Source organism: Pteropus vampyrus, unplaced genomic scaffold (genome assembly GCF_000151845.1).
Source record: "Pteropus vampyrus isolate Shadow unplaced genomic scaffold, Pvam_2.0 Scaffold56, whole genome shotgun sequence".
Lineage (NCBI taxonomy): Eukaryota > Metazoa > Chordata > Mammalia > Chiroptera > Pteropodidae > Pteropus > Pteropus vampyrus.
Genome location: NW_011888837.1, coordinates 4,676,058 through 4,696,417, shown reverse-complemented (window position 1 = coordinate 4,696,417; position 20,360 = coordinate 4,676,058). Strand labels below are relative to the sequence as shown.

Here is a 20,360-nt window from a genome sequence, read left to right as displayed (position 1 = left end):
GAACCGGGGCCCAGAGGCTAAGTTAGTCAAGTGATGAACGCTCCAGAGCTGTGAGGATAGATGGAGTAGAACCCAAAGATGGCTCTGTGGAGAGCCAGGGCCATACACAATTAGAGGTGAGAGATTAGAAACCCAGAAATTTTGGGAAATGCATCAGACAGGATCGTGTTGTTGCTATTGCAAACGATACAAGTGACATTGAACCCACAAAGAAATTTAAGCACAAATGGGAACCTCTTGGGAAGACCAAGAATGAAGATGGCCTCGAGGATTGAACAATATTGTCAGGTTCTCCCTCACTCTCACCACATCAGGCATCATATCTTCACACACATGCACAAGTGTGTGTGTATGTGTGTGTGTGTGCGCACGTGTGTGTGTGTCTTGGTCTCTGCCTCTGTCTCTGTCTCTATCTTTCTCTCCCTCTCTCCCTCCCTTCTTTTCTCTACCCTCTCTCTATAAATAAAATTTTGGGCTACAGCAAATAGGATTCTCCTTCAGTGTATGTGTGTGTGTGTGGCGGGGGCGAGGAGGGGGCAAGTAATACAGAAAACAACCACAGAGCAAAGAACCTCAGGTTTACTTCATCCCTTATTAGCCACTTCAAAAGAAAGAAAGCTCTGCCTTTTCTTAGTCCGTATATGAAACCTCAGGGGAGGACTCCAACTTGCCTGGCTTAGACATGTGCTCATCTAAGAGAGGCCCTGATGATTGTTTGCTCAATGATCACTCTCCCTTTCTTTCTCACAAACATAATTATGATTCCATTGCAGTACCAGATGACTATGTGCTCAGGAAGGTGGGTCCTTCCATAGCCCCAAGAGATAAATGATTCATGATCTACATCCATCATGGTGCTCTGATTTCCCTGCCAGTTACTAGTCTAGGCATAGGTATAGGACATAACCCTAGCTAACTATACCTGACTCAAAGGAAATTTTGCAGGAGAGTTTTTGGGAAAATATTGCTCATTCTTGATCAAATACACAAAATTGGACTCCTTCCTGCTTTTGGACATAGTTGTGTGTGGAGGCGGTGCCTTGAGCTGCATCAGCCATCTTGTAATCATGAGAGGCAAACCTGGGGATGAAAATCATCATGCTAAGAGTGGTAGAATGGAAAGAGATAAACCTGGAACCTTGACGACACCACTACATCATTCAATTAACACTAGAATTATGTTTCTGGGAAGCCAGTCTATAGGGAGATTAATGAAACTCATGTTCAAAGTCAACTGAAATGAGGGACTATGCAGTCCAGTGAGAAAGTGATTGGTGCCTACTTTCTAAATCATAATAAAGGCTAATTTTATTGACTTCCTATTGTGTGTCAGATAGTATTCCAAGTGCTTTACGGGTATTGCTTCATCTAATGTACACAACAATCCAACAAGGCAGATATTTTCATTATTCCCTACTTTTCAGATGGGTAAACAAGGTCTAGAAACACTGAATAATTTTTCCAAGGTCACAAACTCAGCAATGCCAAGGTGAGAACTCACACTCAGGCTTCTGATTCCTTCTGACTTAATTATTAGGTAAAACTTTTAAGTGTTCCTGGCTTCCTGCAGTTAGATTTCACAAGCTTCCCTCATATCTTTTTAAAGAACTCTCTTTTTATTTCAGCTGGTCTCCATGGGCTTACGTTCACCGCACCCAAATGTTCCTTCAGGCAATGGCATTGGCCAGACTCAGGCTTTCTTTCTCCACCCTGTAATAAATCTGTGAGTCTCAATGCCCATTCGTGAAATGCACTGAGTCCAAACCCCACATTACAACCCTAATTTAGTGGAATTCATGGTTCCCTGGTTTGCTCCTTCCCAAATTGTCACATGGCAACTGTTAGTTTGGGGTTTTTGGCAGGCACTATTTTCAGTGTGAAGTGAGTTATTAATTAAAATATCAATGAGCACCTAATAAGGGATGAAATTGTTGATGCTAGTTCAAATAATTGTCCCATTATATCTTCATCTCTCATTTATCCTATTTTTTAACTTTTCAAAGTCAAAGTTTTTTGCATTAAGTGACATCCTGCAATCACATATGTCTCTGTGGCTCTGTGAGATCAGGGAGGCATTTCTATGGCCTTATTACTGTTTGTTCATGTCACACCCTTATTCTTTCACTCATTCAACAAATATTTGCGTATCTGCCATGCCCCAGGCACTATGCTAGGCACTGGGTATCAATAGATTACATTCTCTGCCCTCATGGAGGGCAATAAAGTGTAATGATCTGCCAGATCACTTTTTTTTTCTCTAAATCAATAGGAAAGCTACAACAAATGAAAAAGGTGCATGAGACTACACAAAGCATTTTGTGGGCATATCCACTGTAGGAGTTAAGAACGCAGATACTGGCCTGGGTTTAAATCCCAGCTGTCACTGTGTGACCTTAGATTAGTTACTGAACTGGTATCTCAATTGTTGAACCTGTTAAATGAGAATTAAAATTGTAGCTTTGTCATAGGGTTGTTGAGAGCATTTTTTATAAATCATGTAGAATATAGTAAGTATAATATAAGTATTTATTCAAAAGAAAAAGTGAGCTATAGTCTATTGTACCCACTGATCATAACCCGAGCAACTTTGCAGCAAGCAGTGGTGATATTACAACATGCTAACCTCGGAATCTGCAAACAGGGGCGCAGCACTGTCAATACTGGGGAGCACTGAGACTCCAGGCACGAGGGCCAAGGTCAACCACTATTGGAGGATGATTCCCCGGATCACCCACACTAAGTAAAATAGAGCCTCCACAATCACTTGTTTTTTGCTCTCAGAATCCTTAAACTAAGAGGTCGGTGAAGGAGAATTTAGGTAACTTTTCCTGAAGAACTTAGCTTTCAATAAGCAGATCTTGGAAGAAAGCAGAACCACAAATGTGAAAGACATCTTAGAAGTTAAGCTGTCATCTAAATGTTTGATAAACTCTCTGCCTGTTGGTTACCCATCCTCACTGATGAGGGTATACATTTTGAGACAGCCTTTTCCTTTACTGATCATCTCTAGTTATCATCAAGTACTTCCTTTTATTGTTTCCAAACCACTTATCCTGGTTATGGAGCAAGGATAACCCCAATTCTGTTGGTCTTTAAATTCTTGGAGAAAAGGATTCTTCTAGTTTCTGAGCAAGTCATAACTTGTATATGAGTTATGAGCCAAACCTTTCAAGTTCAAAGGAGATCAATAGAATCTAGACACTCAGAGGGGTATCTAGGAAGATCATTGTGAGAGTGGGTTCTTGAAGCAAGATTGGCTTTCTGGAAAAGACATCGATTCCTTATTTTCATTTTATCAGCAATAGGCTGCACCCCACCTGGAATCCTGTGGCCAGAAGGGTATCGATATCAAAACTCAAACACCAGTACATTGCAATACCAGGTGAATTCAGAGGAATTCAACAGGACTTTTGTAGCTGAAATTTAAACCAAATGTATCAAAATACACCTGTCCGTAGAGAATATGGACTTAGTACTTTCATAATGGAAACAATGGTTCAGCTTAAACAAGGCAAGTTTTTAAAAACTAAGTTTTTCTCTCTGTATGTGTGAAGATATAGAATGGGGACCTTCTTAGGTGATAGAATTGAATACTTAAGAAGCCAAGGCTGGGAATTTAATTCTCATAAGAATAATCAGCTTTGATGAGAACTAAGCTCTCTTCTGTGTGCTCACATAGTTCTATCTTTAAATCCTAGGTAGTGGTAACAATAAACCAATGGACAATAGCTAAACAATTAGGGAAGATTTCTATGTGGTAGGCACCGTGCTAAAGGCTTTACACTAATTATTTTATTTAAACATTGCAATAAGCTCTATGAAGTCAGTTCTCACAGCAGTCATTCCGAGTAAAAGCCAAACGCCTTCCAGTGGCCTAGAGGCTCTGACCTCGCCTCTCCTGCACTGTCTCTTGGTTCTTCCTCACCACAGGTGTCAGTTACACTTTTCCCCAGGGCCTTTGCACTTGCTCAGCTCTGCTTGGTGTGCACTTCCCCAGCTCACCTCAAGGCTCAGTCTTTCACCTCTTTCAAGCCTTCCTTCAAATATCACCTTCTTAGTGGGGCCCGCTCCAACCACCCTTTAGAAAATTATGATGTCCCCCTGCCACTGTGTACCATACTTCCCCGCTTTATGTTTTTGTTTTTCCATTGCAGTTATCATTTGATAAGCTTCAATGCAACTGACTTATTTGGGAGTTTGTTACCTGTCTCCCTTGACAGGTAACAAATGCAAGGATTTTTGTCTATTTTTGTTCGTGACCTTAAACCCAGCACCTAGAAACACAGCTGGCACGTGATAGGCACTCCATAAACACCTATTGGTTAAACAGACATCCGGTACAGAGAGGGTAAGTGGGCATGCTTTTCCTTTTCCTAGAAAGACTCTGTTAGGAACCCACATTCTAGAAACCAAACTCAGAGTCCCTATCCTTTTCCTGAGGGTTAGTGGCATCACCCTGGACCATGAGGGGCAATACATTAGATCTGAATAAAACTTCATGAGTAGAAGTACACAATAGCAAACAAGAATTATTCCATGTGTGTACTATATTCAAGAATTACACATGTGCAGGCAAAATCACTTGGAATATTTTGTGACTGTTGGGAAGTTTTATTTGGTAAGACTTGAGGGAAACTAAAAAATGCCAAACTAAAAAATGAAGAGAATATAAAAGTTCTCATGAAAATATTTTCCCAGGGTTGGACAATGGCAAGAATGACAGCATATAACACTCCTTTATAGATGCCATTCAGAGTCAAGAAACATTTCCCAGAGTTCCTTTTATGTGATTATATTTAACCTTCCTTCCTAACAATGTAGAAATCCAATTTGCAGATGAGGAACTATGCTCTAAGAGGTTGTGTACCTTCCTAAAATTGCCCAGTAAGGGGTAGAATTTGGAATAGAATGTACTCCTTTTGTCTCTGGCTAGCGTGCCTGCCCCGGTATACACAGCTGCTAGTTAGGCTTCAGGTGTTGATTATTTTACAGGGTCTTCTATCCTGGAGAACAAATGCAGTTTTTGTTAATAGCTAACTTAATGCCTCATCGATTAAAAAAATAAAAAACTACCAGTATCACTTCCCCTCGCTCTTTTTCTAAGGTCAACTGTTATAAAGACTCAAGAGATTCATATTGGAGCCTATACATCACCCCAGTAAAATCAGTGCCTTCGTCTGAAGTTCACGTCACTAATTAAACATCAGGCTTATAAAGATCACATTATTACACAGGAAAAAATGCAGTTGCTGACCAGATTGCTAAGAGCAACAAACACCAGGAAAATCTCAAAACTTTGCCTGCTTGTTTCTTAACCATATTTTTGCCAATTATTTCTCCACAGCTTTAAAAACTTGTTTCACCTCCACCTTTTTTCCAAAAAAAAAAAAAAAAAAGAATTTTACCCCTGGGGAGAAAAAAAAATGAAGACCTCAAAACCAAGTACAAATTGCTCATTTAAAGAATGGGAATGAAAGATGTGGAGGCTTTTCTTCCTTAAAAGCTCATCATCCTGTAGAAAGAATCCGAATTCTGTCCCGATTCTTCTTGAGCACTGGAGCAGTTTTTGGTTTTGTGTTAATTTTAATTAAAAAAAAAAAAAGCACCATTCTTGAGAAGCTGTTGCTATGAGACTTCTGGGCCTCAACAGATGGCTACAGAGCAGTTCTCAGCCCGAGCTCTGGGCTCTGAAGCCCTCCACTCAGGCATACCATTAACATTCCTGAAATACCTTCCGGGGCGACGCAGGCCGCCGTCTTCTGACTAGCTCACCCGCAGCTCCTCAGCCGGCCTCCTGTGTCAAGGGGCCTGGGTTGAAATTTGTTATAAATGAATGATCAGGGCTCTCTAGGAAAAAGCCATAGCAGAGGAGTTGCTGTCCATCTCAGTTTAGGCTCTAGACAAGCTTTACCAACACACCCCTGGGGTTCTGAGTTCTTCTGAAGGGCTTCTGGGCACAAATGTGTATGCAGGCACACACTCATGTGCGTGAATACATGCACACATGCACACACATACACACATGAATGCACACCACACTCCACGCCCAGTTCGTTTCATTATTTGTAAGGCTCTGAGCCCCTCTCAGTTACAGTGATCCGGTGAAGAGAGCAGCATTCTTTTGAACTGTAGCATTTTCAGTGCCCAGACGGGATTGCTGAGGGAGAGGTTTAAAGGATTCTTGATTTCTCTTTTGACAGAAAGACATAAAGGGAAGGAGGACTACATGGCATTCAAATTCTACTTTGTCACTAACTTGGCGCTGCTGGACAAACCATTCCATTTTCTCACCTTTCTCTGTCTTCCAAACTGGGATAATGACACTGACCTACATGCATCTGATAGAGGAATTAATGAGCCATGATTAATAAACAACTGTGAAATTATTGCATAAATATCAGGTCAGTGAGACCAGCCTCCACTGCTCCAGGGGAAAGAGAAGGGAGAAACTTGGAGGCCTGAACCTCGGGGGTCTAATTGCTGGGACCACCGCCCCAGAAGGGCTGGCCTGGAATGCTCACTACTGTTTTTGGTGAAAAGTGTCTACTGGTAGCTTTACTGGTCACTAAGGAACTTTGGTACTTGGGGAAAAAAAAACAAGTAATTCTAAATAGCCATAGCTTTTCAGGGTGGGGCTCATTTAAATTCCATCCCCAGAGTTGTGACTTTAAAACCAGACCTGGAGTGTAAAAGCAAAGTCCTGCTTAAGTGTGTGACGCCAGTGCTCACTTGATCGCTTGACGGGACGTCAGAGCAATCCTACCAGTTTTAGTTCACAGAGTTCGTTAAGAGCTTTTCTTCTAGTGATATCAGATAATATGCCACAAATACTGCGCTGTCACCATCATTTGACGTTCATTTTTTAATCTAATCTTTCCAACTAAGAAGCACATTGAGTTGAGACTGCTTAGGTTCCTGCCTTCCAAAATCATCTACTTGTCCTGTGGTATAGCTTCCTTCTTGTCTCCAAAATGTGAACATTAGGATTGCTGGAAGTTTTATTATTTGTTATCGTTTTTTTTAAATACGCCTTTTAGCAGTTTGGCCTAACAAAGAGTGCCAACTTGTTTCTAGTTCCCTGTGACATTTTAATGAAGCCATCTGTAGAGGAGTGGCATGGAGGAGACGGCTTCTTTTCCCATATGTGTAGGGCTAAAGTTCCCCAGCTCGCTTGTTGGGTCCCTATGCCCATAACACATAAAGCAAAGGTTTCACACAGCTGTTCAGCCTCTGAGTTCAAAGGCCTTTCCAGCTCAGAAAAGCTAGGGCAAAGGCTGAGATCTGGGGTTGTTTTTGAGGGAGAGAAGGGCAGAGAGGGAGAGATGGGGGAGGGAAGTGTCTGACGTAGGCAGCTTTCATTTGCATAGCTGAATGGGACACACACTGTGTGTCTGGGAGGGGGAGGCCCAGTGCGCTCTATTGTGCCCCATTGTGTGCTATCATGACACCAGAGGGGACCCTCACCACGTCTCAGGCAGATGAAGAGCCTGGCAGACATTCCACAGCTCCAGAAAGGAGACTTAAAAATTGTCACTGGGGAAAAATGAATTTAAGATATTTAATCCTTTATCCCAGTCTAACTCTCTAATGATAATGTCTTGGAATGAAATATATGTGTGTGTCTTAGTTACTAACAATTATGTTAAATTACATATTTGGGGGTCCCATGGTTCTCTGCAGATATGCACAAGGGTTTTCTATACTCTTAATATGAAACATGGGTTTTTTTGTGACTTTATTTTCTGTTTAACTAGAAATAAAAGAAGATTACCAACTAGCTTTCTTTTCTTTTCTGTACCTTTTCAAGACACAGGGTTTTTAATGGATAGTGGTTTGTTTCATTTTTTAAGATAGTGATTAAGGCTAAGGTGGTATTTATCCTTCTGAATACAAAAATGACTTATCCTTAACCCAGGAAATCATTTGGATTTATACACACTCAAGGTTGTAATTCATAAGTGGAGGTCAAATTTTGAAATTTAAATCGATGCTAAATATATATTTGTTTAGCTTTTCCATGTCCATTTCTCCTTTAACTCCCTCAACACTGTAAATTCACGTAGTATGCACCAATATACTTACCAACCAGTGTAATTTTTTTTAGTTACCATCACCTGTACTATTAATATCACCTGTACTATTTGCATGTACATTATATTAAAAACGATTGCCATAGACTTGTGTGATGACCACATTTTACCACATGGGTAATGTTATTTCTGATGCTTTTATTTATCAAAACAGTCATTTTTAGTATTTATATTTAGTATTACTAACATGTTGATCTTATTATAGGAAAATGTTTTTATAAAGACAAGTTAGCTAACAGCTGAGAAAGATGGAAATTTCCAGCTGGCTATAAACATTAAAAGAAAAAGACATATTTTAGGATAATTAACATAGAGTATAAGTGAATGGTTTCTGCATGCTTGTTGCCTCTTTTTGTCACCTCTGTCTGTCTCTCTATTACTGTTTACTACTTGAACAGAATCATTCAGAACTGGAGATAAAGAGGTTTTCCAACCCGCTCTCTCTTCCTTTCCATATCTTTTCAGGACACAGGTTTTTTTGATGGATAGTGTATTTTGTTTCATTTTTTTAAGATAGCAATTAAGGCTAAGATGGTATTTATCCTTCCCCATACAAAGATGACTTATCTTTGGAATTAAAAAGGTGGGAAAAGTAGTCTCAGAACCTCTTTGGATTTATAAATGGACCTTTATCCACTTATAGAAAGTTTTCATTTAAAAAATAAAAATTGAAGGGAAAATTACTTCCTCTCTATCACAGCAAAATAGGCAGGGGTGTAAGCACTAGTCCCAAACCACTAGCCTTTTTACCAACCTTGGATTACTGAATCCTAGAACTTGTAAGTATGCCGTTAGCAATCCAAGAGGGAAGAAAGGGTGGATGGACCTTGACGTATTTGTCAATCAACTTACAAGTGAAATGAAATCACAGTAGAGCTTAAGTCTAATCAGAATCATGGCTTGATATTCTTTAGCATCTGTCACTCAAATTTGAGTGCTTGCAGTAAGAATCTGTCTTTCTTTCAATCATAAGGATGAGTGAAGTGAGCCAATCAAACCCCATGCTGAAATAAAACTCACTAATTCCCCAATGTTGAACAAACCTTTAAAAGAAAAACTGCTTTTTATATCACATGAGAAAAAAGTTAAAGACAGCTTTAAAAATAAGCAGTAATTAAAATGAGACTAGAAATCCTGGGGTTGCATGACTGGAAGGAGCCAGGATATTCAGCCTGCCTTCACGTCACTATACAAGCTAGCGCATAGGATATTTGTTAGACTTAATTAAACGTTACTTTATTTTATCATCACTTGAGCTCCTTATCAAATAGGAAAGAACACACGATGAGGTGCCAAGTGCCTGAAAGGGTTACAGTAATTTGTCAAGTCCCTCTCGCCCCCGACCCTACATCTTTATTAATGCCTTGGTATCATTTTGCCAGCACAACTAACAGGCAAGTGATTTTATAATAAAGGCCTAAACTAAATCACTTCCCTGTCTCTCTTTAGTTTACCTTCCCAACACTGGCCTTTCTGTCAAGATAAATGTAGAAAACAATGTTGAGAAATATCTGATTTAAAAGGGACTTACCTTTAAGAAGTCCTAAGCCGGCATTTCCATTGTCCTCAGTTGTCTGTTGGACATCTCTGTCCAGCGTGACACCGAGCTAAGCTGACCCACCAAGGGGGCTCAGTGGCTTGGGGGAGGTGGCACAGTTCCTGCCCAGAAGGAATCCACAGGAGCCAGCGCCAGGAAAGAGCTAAGACACAGGTGTCTGACACCACCAAGGCACCTCTGCTTGGAACCTGCAATCAAACGGCTGCCCTGATTAGCCAAGTACAAAGGGCAGGTCGGATTACTGCCTTCCTCCCAGCCAATCACCAGCCAGCTTGCCTGACAGCAGCAGGCCCCTGATGGAAGGGGAAGTACACGCGGCCAGAACCTGAGAACCGGTTTCTACAGTGGCTGCTGGCACACCGGTCCACGCACATGCCTGCCTCACCCTCTGGAGAAGCTGTTTGTCAGCTATGGTAACTGGTAAGCCATCTCCTGCCCTTCTCCAAAGAATGTAGCTCTAGGTTTTTTGACTCATAAACAACACGATACACTAAGATGACAATTAAAGTGAAGGTAAGGAAGAATGAACCATTTTGGCAGCTATAACTGTTCAGTGCCCTGTCTGCTCTTCCTCCCGCCCCGCTCCCTCCAGTCTCCATTGGTCTGTTTTGCAGCTGAATAAGTTCAATTTTTAATTAGCTATGGTTTTTTTTTTTTTTTTTTTTTTACAAGCAATAGTTTTTCACATAAACCAGGAGAAAGGGAGGGAGAATCAAATAAAAAGAAAAATCTTTCTACAGTCATTGTTTCCAACAATAGAATTCAATATTGTAAAAATCACCTCGGACACAAAAATTTATAAAGACAGCATTTGTAAAAAAACAAGACAACAAAACACTGCATTTTAAAATTCAGCACAGTGAAGTGCCAGGCAGCTCACCTTTGTGGATGGAATCATAAAAGTTTTCCTAAACTGCCACCACGTACAGGAATTTCCTTACATCTATCATTCGAGCCCCTGAAACTGCATCCCTTTGCAGCTGTATGGATAAGTAGTGCTTGATTCAAGTTTTGGTATTTGCCCCAGACTGTAGGGGTCAGCTTAACAGTAACCATAGACACAAAGAGAGAGAAAAGGAATAGCGCACACAGAAAGAAAACAGGGCTCCGAGTGTGTCTGAGTTTGTGGGTATGTACATGCATTTTCATTATTTTGCAGCTGCTATGGTGGGAAAAAACAAGTCATAGGCTCCACAGATAATCTGTAAACCTCCTTGCTAAAGAATCTTTAAAAGAATTGCAGATTATTTTTTAGATGTGGAAAGAAGAGGGAGAAGGAACACACGCACACGGCAGCAGCATTCTGAAATCACAGAAAACATTATACTCTAAATACAGTAGTGATCTCCATTCATGAAGCAAGTTTAAAGCATCCTCGAAGATGTCATTATATTTCAAAGGTGAGACTAATTTTATCTAAAGAGCATTCCTGTATTAACTTGAAAACTGTCTCTTCGGGATGTTCCACTTGAATTCTGGAGCTATTTATATTCCTATAATGTGAAATCTAAGGAAATAGGACTGAGGCAAGTGTGGGATGGCAACTATGGTGGGGCGGGACAGAGAATCATCTTTCAGAAGAGAAACCTCCCATTAGATCTCGCCCCATGCATTCCTTCAAAAGTAGCCTTCTTTCTCTTTTTTGTAAGCAAAATTCTTATCTCAGTTTTATGTTCTCCTCCCCCACCCCACAACCTCCCAAACACCACAACTGAGTTGCATATTTTTCTGTTACAGGCTGCTCTCACCAAGCCAGAGTTCAAGAGCCGCCAGGCTACAAAATTAATTTTGAATGTGTCAAATTTAAGCTCCCACTGTTGACCAGGAGCTCCACAGTGCATCTCCACAGTGCAAATGACAACTGGTTATGCTTGACATCTGTTTATCACAATTAGCCGTTTAGAATGGGGATGCCATTCCCACAAACAGCAGAACATTAACAGTGGTTTAAAGGAGCCAGGACTCTGCTCCTTCTGCATTTCACCAATAATGTCCTCATAGCTCAGCTCTGTCCTGTCTTAAGTTCACTTCGAGTGTATTCTCCTCCAAGTTTTCTGTAACAATGGCCTCAACAGATTGGTGGATTGTACTGTGTATATTATGTAGGTACTCATGGGTGCTATGTTACATTAGAAGAGAGAATATCTCTATGTAATTCTTTAGAGAAGCTATAACAAGCAGGCAAGTAAAGGAAAAAAAATATATTGAAGCAATTAAATCACCTGTCCTTACAAATTATGAGATGAATAAGGAACCATTGTTATACTTACGAAGTATGGAAACCTATCTAGTATTAGACTGAACCATATTAAATTGTCAATATTTCACAATTTTTGGTCTTCCAGAATAGCATTTTCATTTGATTCAACCTGCAGTTGAACTATAGTTAACTATAACATTACTAGTAATTAACTATTTATCAGTAGTTACTATGTTACATTCTCTAATCATCACCACAATTTTACTATAATTATTGTTACAACATTACAGAGGAGAAAAGGGAGGCGTGGGGAGGTTAGGGAATGTGCTGAACACTTCACAGTTAGCAAGCAGTGGAAATGGGATTCACACCTGGTAATCTGACTCCAGAGCCCACTTTGAACCACCGCCCTCTACAAAAGAGAATCTGAAATCTGACTTTGGCATTCACCAGCTTTGTGAGCCTGGGCCAATTACTAAACTTCTCTATGCCTCAGGTTTTTTTCCCCTCTGAATTGGGACTGACCATAGACCCTATCTGATGTGAGGACAGACCCTATCTAATGTGACGATATAAGTAAAGCACTTAGCCCAGAGCCTGGCCCATGGAGAGAGCTCAAATGTTCCCTAATAGCAGTGTGTGGGCGGGACAATCGCTCTCCCACCTTCCCCAAGACCGGAAGTGAAACAGCACATGTTGTGTCCCCATCACCATTTGGTGGGCCGGCAGCCACTCACAGACGGGAGGGCGGTGGGGTCTGGAGTTCTCAAGTCTGGAAGTGACACTCTTCACAGTCAGTGCACGTGACTTTGGTGCATAGGAGGGTCTTCACACTGCTATGTGCACCAGCTCCCTCACCTAGAAGACAGACCATCCACGCCACACTGTTGCCCCTACCATGCTCCACCTCCTTAACCCTGCCCTCAGCCCTGTCTTCTATGTCCTGCTTTAGAGCTGCTACTTCATATTTCTATGAGAATCTAGAAAGCTTTCACAAACAACTTAGACTTCTTATTACCTGACTCGCTCTTTTGGCAATCAACTGTACAGTATTATGCAACCCATGCTTAAAGAAGCATTGATGATCTAAGCAATGCCATGGAACCCACAAGGCCCTCGACCAGAATGTGGGGCTTGGCTTCTGGTTCTGCCACTGACCTAAGTGACCTTGAGCAAGTTACTTATCATCTCTGGACTCTAGTCCTTACTCTAATCTAGAACATCACTAAGTGTCTCCCGGTACTAATATGGTGAGTTCTGAAAACATATGAAGGTTTTATTTTTTCTCTAAAAGTTAGTAGCTCATCCATTCAGGCACATCTTTTCTTCTGATTACCTTTTAAAAGACAACCCCGCAGGCAAGAGAGGTTTATGTTACTCTGCTGATAAACTGCAGACCAAGATAGATGGCCTTGATTTCAGAGCACCAGATTTCCACCGGCATTTTTCCTTAATGATTTGCACATGTCCTTGTAGGGTGCTTGGTGGTTAGAGATTGCAGTGGGGGGTGGTCTATGGAGGGAAAGCCTCACCAAATAATGAGGAAAATGTGGTTTCCTTACTCATTTTCCACTTCTTTGCATCTGTGTTTGTGCATAACAGTTATACTGTTCTTTAGCGGTTATAAGGTAGATTCGTCTACTCTGTAAGGTAGATTTGAATGATGCCTGTATGGCATTTACTTGCCAGGCCTTGTATTTTTATGGTATGCTCCAAAAGCTCAAAGTATTTTCATAGAGTATATTTTTAAAAATTAAAAGTTCGTCCTCAGTATTCCCAGGAAGAATTGAGAGACTTTTATGAGTGGAGGAGATAAAGACGGCCTGTTGGCCTCAGGACTGCTTTCTTGTCATAGAGCACTCACCACCTTCTAACATACTGTATAATTTTCATGTGTATTATGTTTATTAATCATTCCTCTGCTCAGAACAATGTCAGCTTCATGAGGGCGGAGATGTTTGTTTTGATCATGGCTGAGTACCAAGCATCTGGAGCAATGACTGGTATATATTAGATGCTCAATAAGTAAACTCAACTTTATAAAATCATGTAAACAATTCGGGTAGAACTGTTATCCTGTACATTTCACTTTTTAGAAATCACACTGTTATAGAAGAAAGAGGCAATCTAAAATCGATTGCTTTGGTGAGGACCAAGGTGATGATGATGTATAAGGCAAAAAAAGCAAATAAATTTTCGTGTGATTCAGAAATAGTTTAGCCCAATTCTGTAAATTTTCATATGGATATTCCAGGCTGGAAAAAAGTCAAAGCAAAAGAAACAAACAAACAAACAAAAAACTGAGCAGGGAGCCTAGAGAGAAACTCAATAGGCCTAGTTTCTCTTTTCTAGTCCATTTTGTTTAATTTTATGGGAAATATTGTATTTGTTGTATTTGTTGGAGAACTCCGAGTGTGTCTAAAGGAGTCAAATCCTTGAGGACACTCTAAGAAAAGTGGACACAAAGCAGCTGAGCCAGGCTCACTTTGTACTTGAGTGAACACTTTTTTATCCCTATCTGACCATAAGCTGACCTCAAGATTGATGAGATAATAGCAGCAGGCCTCTTAGCATTGTAAAAGATGTCAGTTAAGTCCAAAGTATTATTATACCTTTGCCTGTATAATAATTGTAGGACATAAACCACTTATGATACAGAAATCAGAGGTCATGATATTTTCTCATTGCTGGTATTACTGCTGAAAGTCACATTTTTCAATTTAAATTATGCTTCTATTGTGCTGTCTGAGGCTAACAGTCCTAAAGTAATCATATCATCCCTCTTCTTCTTTTCTTTCTTCACATCCTCTAATTCTTTGGGGAAACCAAGGTATTTTTTCACAAGAATGTTACTGGCCAGACGGGAGCAAATAAACACATGGAGCTCGGTCATCCCTTCCAAGTCTCAACATTCCCACTAGGGAACCCCAAGTTATCACTGGGCGCTAAGAATAGCAGGTATAGCGGAATTACACTTGGGTTCACTTTCACCCTTGGGGGTGAAACAAAAACTCTGGACAAAGAGCATGTGGAACACAAATTACAGCATTATTAATGACTCATTTCAATCTAGGAAAATTACACAGCTAATATAAATAACAAATAAAGTATAAAGGTAACAGCAAATGTTAGTTACATTCATTTACTAATATATGTACTTATTACTTAGCAGGGTGTTTACTATGTTTCAGGAAGGATCCTGAGCACTGTACATATTTGTTTTAACTCTTCCAACAGCCCTGCTAGGAAATCACTATCATTATACCCACTTTACGTCTGAAAAAATCTCAGGCTCAGAGGGGTGAAAAACTCGCCCAAGATTACAAAACTAGCAGCCTGATGTTAAAGTACATGCTCTTAAACACTACAGTATATGTTAGATTTGTTGTGACTTACAAATGGGATGTGTGTGGCCTGTACAATGTTTAGGAGTTTGAGTCTTTTTCTGGCTAGCAGATTTCTCTTGAGAGAGAATATGCCTCGCAGCCCCCAGCCAGATATCAGCAGAGGAGATCAGTTGAATGGCGCCAGCCAGCAGTAATGAGAGAGGCTGTCAAGTAATTAGCCTGATGATAATTTGGTATAATAAAACCTGCTTCAGGTCATAATTTAAATGGACAGTGTAGAGAACATTCTTCCTTTCACTTTCGTAAGCCTCCATTTTGTACTCGAGTACAAAAAGGCAGTTTGAATCACAGCAGGCTAGCAAACTCACATGCTTGATAAGTGACAGGAGATGTCACAAGCAGGCGGTCAGCACATTATGTGGGGTTTTCCACTCACTTGGCAAACACTTGATGAGTGCTTGCCATGGTGGACATTGGAGAGATCAAAGAGAAGAAGACACACTGATTCCCAGCCCTAGTTTAGCATTAGAAACTGTCAACCATCCTGCCACTAGAAAAGACTCAATCTGGACAATTGGCTGGAGATTAAAAAAGTGGCAGATGTGGGATCATAGGAAGCAGTGGGGGTCCCAAAGCAAACTGGAGTGGGGACGCCTCACCTGACATGGGTACACACTGTTCCAAGCCAGTGCGGCCAGATCATCCGAGTGTTCCATAAGCCAGAAAGCAAGATTCTTATGTAAAACTTCCAGAATTTAATGTGTATTAAACAAATGTTTGCAGGCCAAATATTTCCAGATCAAACAAACGTCTGCTGGCCAAATGCTTCTGTAAGATATAGTTTTCAATTTCTGCCAATCCAAGAACTTGATTAAATTCACTGGGTTGGCTTTTTAAAAATAAAATTGACTAGCTTTAATAGTAGCCTTGATATGTGGAGATCTGATCCTTATGTACACCTAGTTAAAATCATTTTAAATTTTTATTAAGGTGTAACAAACAGTGTGTAAAGTGCACTAATCTTATGTAAACAGCAAAAATGATATAGAATATTTTCAGCATCTGCCTAAGGTTCCTTCTAGATATTTCCAGCCTATTCTAGACTCCCCACCCCTACTTTTTACCTCTACATAAATTAACTTTGTCTGCTGTTGCCTAGTTTAAATCTTAATCATAAGAAATTGATAATGGATTTAATTGCTTCAGGTCTGAAAGAAATAAAACTGGGTTTAAATAAATAAAGGTACAACGGAAAAGAGTCATCATAAACCCAACAACACGATGGAGCCCACGAACTTAGCCAAGTGCTTCTTCATGTTCTGATGCTTGTTACTTTCACACACCTCGTCTTTCAGTGAACTATCATTTCCCATAAGCCAAGTATGTACTTGTCAATGCATAGACTATCTCAGTTAAGCATTAAAAGAACTCTCTGAGATGCAAATTTAGATAAAATTTATTCCAGCTCTATGGCTAAAGAAAACTGGACCTGTGGTAGTTTATGCAGCTAGATCCACATAGCCCAAACTTGAAGTCTAGATTCAAAGGCAGGGCTATTACAAAGCCCAGGTACTTTTCCAGAAGATGATAAACTTTAATTCTTAACCTGGAGCATAATAAATCTAATTCAGTTTAAAATCTGACTAGGATTCATATTATAAAGATTCACGGTGGTGTTGAAAGCTATTGGTGTTGAAAAGTATTGAAAGCTGATGTTTATTATCTAGGTACTTTTATTTTTAAAACAATAAACACAGTAAAAAATATACATATATCACCATTATTAGTATAGGTCCTATCCTATCTTTATTTCCTGGGCTTATGAGAATGTTGTCTTACACAAATAGAGTTTGAGACAGGAAGCAGATTTGGGCGTCTAAGATTTTCTCTCAGGAAATTTGTGCATCACAGAAGTGGGATTAGAGCAGTGGTGGCTACAGAATTTCCTATAAGAGGAGCTTCCTGGTGGCAAGTGAATTATGAAAGTGTCGCAGGGAACTTGTCTTGAAGCTGTGTTCTGCATAGTAAGTTCAGTGTTTTTACTTAGACTTGAAACAGTTTTCTAAAGACACTTTCATTCATTCCTTAATGACTTAAGAAAACGTGAATCATTTATATTAAGGATGTTATTTTACTGGGTGGGCAACTAATGCATATCATTAGGAGGCAGAGAAGGGGTCTAAAATCCCGCCATCTACAAATACCACTCCCTCATTGCTGTCTCTAATCACCTAATGCCAGATGATTGGCAGAGTAGAATGAGAAAGGGACCTGGAAGACCTCCTATTCAAGCCAATGGACAGAATACAATGCCAGGCCCTCTCTGGTGGCTCATCCTTTTAGCAGATGGGGAGAAGCTGGTGGCTTGATAATACTTATTATGTAGAAGGATATAGACCACTAGGAGTTCATTTATGCCCCAGGCTTTTTTGCCTGAGATATGCAAAAATTCTGAGTCTACATTACCTTTTATCTCAATAGCCACAGAGACCAACTGTCTTATTTGAATTCTAGGGTCAGATCTATTTCACCAGCGTCTTTTTACACTTTAGATAGCTTGGAAACTCAACTAAGATCTGGTGAGATACCCAAATTTACCAAGAGCATCTGTTTCAGAATTTAGATCTGAACTCTAACAGCCAGGCTTACGTTCCACAGATAACCAGTCAAGTTAGCCATGCGACCTTTCCTCAGATCAATACCTATTGCTTAAGTGAAGCCATTTTTAACTCGCAACTCTAATCTTTGCTTAGTCATCAAATTCCTTATTTTATTTTTAGTTAAAAATATTTTTTTTAATCATGGTAAAATACACAGAACATAAAATGTACCATCTTAACCATTTCCGAGTGTACAGTTCAGCGGCATGGAGTACATTCACACTGCTGTGCAGCCATCACCATCACCCATCTCCAGAACTTCCGTTTCACAAAACTGAAACTCTGTACCCACGTAACAATAACTCCCCAGTCGCCCGCCCCACACCCTGCCCCCAAGCCTTGGACACCACCATTCCACTTTCCGTATCCATGAATTTGACTACTTTAGGTACTTCACATAAGTGAATTTATACAGTTATTCGTTTTTTTGTGACTGGCTTATTTCACTTAACATAACGTCCTCAAGTTTCATCTATGTTATAGCACGTATCAGAATTTTCTTCCTTTTTTGAAGGCTGCAAATTCCTTTCTTTTTAACCAAAAATGTTTTGAGTTTATCTAGCAAGTTAATCAATCAACTAGATTGAGGAGGAGTATTTGATCTGTTCAATAAGACTTTAAGCTTGGAACCCTTAAGAGAGGAAGTAAGAGAATTTGCTGAAATCTTTAATGCCCGGGTTTTTAGCATGCATCAGAATCACCTGGAAAGCTTGGTAAACCATTGACTGCCAGGCCAAATCCCCAGAGTTTCTGATTCAGCAGGACCAGAGGAGGGCCTAAGAATTTGCATTTCATATGAGTTCCTGGTCAGTGACCACAGTTTTGAGAACCATTGTAACATATACAGGGTTAAGCCTAGAGGATTCCAATAACTAATTTTTTTCCATAGTGCAAAGAAGACATCCCCCCGCCTAAAACAGGAGTCTTGCAGTTACAGAAGAAAGGAAGCATAGAGCAGCCTAAGAAATAGCAAGGCAGCCCAGCCCTTGTGATACAAAGGTATTCTGGGAATAAGGGAGAGAGTGGTGGCAAGTCACACTGTCAGAACCAAGTTCTGATTTCACCTCTCCGGCCTCAGGGAGAAGAATGCAAACATGTAAGGTAGATGAGGGGAATGTCCAGGGCGTCAGAGAATCTTGGCTCCATTGCTCCACTGAAACTCTAAGAGAAGATGACTGTGGGGAGGGCCTGGCACAGCTCAACTTAGACAGATGTCAGAGGTCAGCCAGTGGACTTGGAATGAGGTAGCCATGATTCTGGGGTGAAGTCCTGGGTCAGGGTTCCTGGAATAAAGAACTTGGCAGACGCTAAAGTGTCTGAAGCTAGTGGGAGCTGAGCAGAGGCTGAGTCTACCAGTGGAAGGTTGGCAGGGATCCCCAGGGGGAACGCCCCAGCCAGAATGGACCATGGATTCACCAGACTTCAACACTGGAAGTCAACAATGACGGGAACACCACAGGTAGAGTCTAGAGACCAAGGGACATTGTGTTCTAAGACCTGCAATCACTACTGCTCCGAACCCGCAGATACTATTTTGCAAAGCAGCTGGGCAGTAGAGATGGAAGATGGCATGTGAGAAGGGAGCATTTTATGTTAGAGACTAAGCACCATCTCCAAGGACTATTCACACAATTAGACCAGACTAGTCTTAAACTTGGTTAGGACTAAAAGTTTGTTTCCTTGCTAACCAGCAAGTGTGGGTTTGTGAGGAAGACCAGATTAAGTTTAGACAGCATAAAGAATCTACCTTTTTTTTCCTGTACATCTAAGTTGCCATGTGACTAGGGTTGTTATATAAAATCAAAGACATACTTTTACTAAAAAATTACTTGTTTATATGAAATTCAAATATAATTGGGCATCCTGTATTTTGATTTGCTAAGTTTGGCAACTCTACATGTGACCTACTATGGCATATGTACGTGTGGTCATAAAGTTATTAGAGTGTGCCTTCATTGCATTGCCTATTTAGCCCATAAATCTCAATCATTATACAGTCTCATTGTGCCAATTGAGAATAACTGTCAGAGCTAAACCCCAGTTTATGCATACTGGGTTTCAAGCTTGTGTTATTTCAGAAACAGTCCGGTGGCAGAGGAAAACTAGCTTGGGATAAACCTTCCCTGCAGACAGTCTAAAAAGGGGCAAATCCATACCTGAAACACTTTCTTTTCACTATATTCAAGACAGGGATTGTCACATTTGAATTATCCCAATATACCTGTAAGATGATTTCCAAAAGTGTGATATGAGCAATTTAACTGTACTTTCAGGATATCTGTTGTACCACCCAATCCTCATCTCCAGGGTCTACCATCACCGGCCACAAAAACTCCCTGCTGACTGTACTGGGAGAAGCCCTCACAGGAGCTGGGTCAGCCACCCATACTGTCATGGCCAAGCTCAGCTTTATGAAGTTGAGATCACCTTCTGTCCATGACTTGAAGGCTTCTAATGGCAAGACATCTCTCTCTCTTTCTCTCTCTCTCTCTCTCTCTCTCTATA

The 20,360-nt window shown here is 40.5% G+C and overlaps 1 protein-coding gene and 1 long non-coding RNA gene across 4 annotated transcripts in view; one reads left to right on the top strand and one right to left on the bottom strand.

The window, feature by feature from the left end:
* SHROOM3 (shroom family member 3) overlaps positions 1-9,872 on the bottom strand; it is a 163,705-nt gene extending 153,833 nt beyond the window's left edge. For 2 of the 3 annotated variants that reach the window (XM_011360573.2, XM_011360574.2), the window contains exon 1: positions 9,622-9,871. The gene's annotated coding sequence lies outside the window, so the exon portion shown is untranslated. Of the gene's footprint in view, positions 1-9,621 lie in introns of all 3 variants that reach the window. The other variant, XM_011360570.2, reaches the window with a different exon arrangement.
* Positions 9,873-9,978: 106 nt separating this feature from the next.
* On the top strand, positions 9,979-11,978 carry LOC111739983. Its single transcript, XR_002780432.1, has 3 exons — positions 9,979-10,068; positions 10,904-11,048; positions 11,386-11,978. It is a non-coding gene; the product is annotated as an uncharacterized LOC111739983 (long non-coding RNA).
* Positions 11,979-20,360: the final 8,382 nt, after the last annotated feature.